Below are 2,233 nucleotides of genomic sequence, written 5' to 3'. Positions count from 1 at the left end.
ATTATATTAGTAAAACTCATTGTGTGGCTTTTGCACTTTTTAAAGTACACTTTTACACATAAATACCCTGATTTAGGGTTTTATTTAGTTATAAACAAAAATCAAATTGAATAAAAAAAAACACCTATCCGATTAATCGATTAATCGGAAAAATAATCGTCCGATTAATCGATTATCAAAATAATCGTTAGTTGCAGCCCTACTTACAATGTCGTCATGATCAGCGTCATGAAAATCTGGACTTGCAGACATAGCTCTGAGTAAATGTGAGGTTACGCTATGGAAACAAAATGTATGATTAAGATCGTAAACTATAACGGATCTATTTTCTTATACAAGAGAATGAAAGCATATTCTTTGAATCTTACCTTTAAAATGTTTGTAAGTTTTTATGAAAGTAAAAAAATAAAAGAATGTAAGATTCTTTTTTTTTTTACCTTGATCCAGTTTGTAGCGCCCACAATTTGTCTCAGAGTTGAGAAGATGGCATACTGCTTCCTGTAAATTACAGAATTATTTACAATTATTAAACAAATAATAGCCATCAATCCCATGACCTCTTGCTTTATGATGAAATCATGAAAAACAGAATATTCTTACATTTCACAAGGCCTGACAAAATACAGCTGCAGGTAACTAGCGGCATTCTGTCTGAATTCAGTCCATTTTGCAGACGTCTGTGGTGCGTTGCCCTGTACTTTGGAGTCGCCTCTAATCTCGACTGCAGCGTAGCACAGAGCTCTGTGAGCTCCTGGCTGCGACAGGACGGAGGTCGCACAATCCATCCAGACACCCCGCCGACGATGCCGTCTTCCTCATCAGACATCAGGTCTATGGTAGCACACTTCCGAAGGCCCACCTCATCCTCAGCTAGCACACTCTGTCTCGCTTTTAGCAGCTGTTAAAACCAATAAAGACAATCAATACTGCGCAATGCACTGCGTATGGACAACACACATCTATTAATGCACCTGAAAAATAGTCACATTGACCAAAAACGAATCTAATCTAATAAATCTTACCGTCTTTCTTCTCGCACGACTCCGAGCTGAATTCACCACAGCTTCCGCCTGCAATGCAAGATCTGGTTGTTTGTACCTGAAGCTCCTGCGCACTGTCGTGTAATATGTCTTAAAGGCAGCTGGAAAACAATTAATTGAGAGTGATATTAATAAGAACAACATAAATCACAGTAAAATTAATAAGAACAATATAAGTCACAGTAAAATTAATAAGAACAACATAAGTCACAGTAAAATTAAACAAAGGAGAAAAAATGCAACCGGGTGAAATTGCAGAAATACACACCGGAAGCAAACTATGCTTTTTGAAATTGGGGTTTTATTCTGACTGCTGTTTAAAATAAGTGACAGCGGTCAATGGAGGCACAATTAAACAGATAAAAGTCTGATTAAGAAAAAAGTTTGCCTTGTTCTAAGAGATTTCACAAGAAAAAAAAATAGATTTCACTAGTAAAAAAAAAAAAAAGAAAGAAATTGTAGAAACAGTTTACAGTAAATTTGAAGATGACAATCAAATGTCACAAAAAGCTTAACCAGTGGATCAATGCCCAAATCCACAGAATACTTAACTCAATTCAAACTGAAATGCAGTGTAATACACTGCAACTGGTCAGATTTAAATTGATTTCTCCAAACCAAAATATGTTAGGCTACAATTAAATACGATAACACAAACTGGAATACGGCAGTGGCTGAGGTAACTTAGGCCTAAGTTACAAGAGAAATAAAAGCACTTTAACAAAGCCACAACCCACGTTTAATCATGCCATGCGGAACCAGAAATATGCATTTAACCATAAAGTTATACTGTATAATCACAGAATATAGATTCAACTCATTAACAGATTTATCACATAAACATGCCATCAGATCAGTAATTTCCCCCATAAACCATAAAACGTAGCAGCTACATACCCAATCCTTTACCGTCCGATCACCACGAGGTTCCCTCGTCACACATGCGCTCCAAATAAATCTATAAACAAAAATGTACACATCAAATGTTCTTTTAACTTCGCTTCACAACTTATTTGTGCATATTAAAGATATTGGAGTAATATTTACCGAGAAAGAAGAACGTATAACACAGAATCCGATCGATGCACGCACCGTCATGGAGCTCTCCTGAACAATGAAAAATGGCTGCCGTTCTCTGGTCGCGCGCACGCGTCCAGCACAAGTGAATAGTATCGCGAGAAGAGAGGGATTTC

General features: G+C 36.9%; 1 long non-coding RNA gene across 1 annotated transcript; it reads right to left on the bottom strand.

Annotated features, from left to right (window-relative positions):
- Positions 1-437: 437 nt before the first annotated feature.
- LOC311300667 lies at positions 438-2,170 on the bottom strand. Its single transcript, XR_014629357.1, has 5 exons — positions 2,088-2,170; positions 1,938-1,998; positions 1,023-1,141; positions 601-898; positions 438-498 (listed from the first exon to the last, which is right to left on the bottom strand). It is a non-coding gene; the product is annotated as an uncharacterized lncRNA (long non-coding RNA).
- Between the last annotated feature and the right edge of the window lie 63 nt (positions 2,171-2,233).

Source organism: Rutilus rutilus (assembly GCF_951802725.1).
Source record: "Rutilus rutilus genome assembly, chromosome: 12".
Classification (NCBI taxonomy): domain Eukaryota; kingdom Metazoa; phylum Chordata; class Actinopteri; order Cypriniformes; family Leuciscidae; genus Rutilus; species Rutilus rutilus.
Note: the sequence above shows the minus strand (reverse complement) of the source record. Positions and strands in the feature narration are given on the sequence as shown.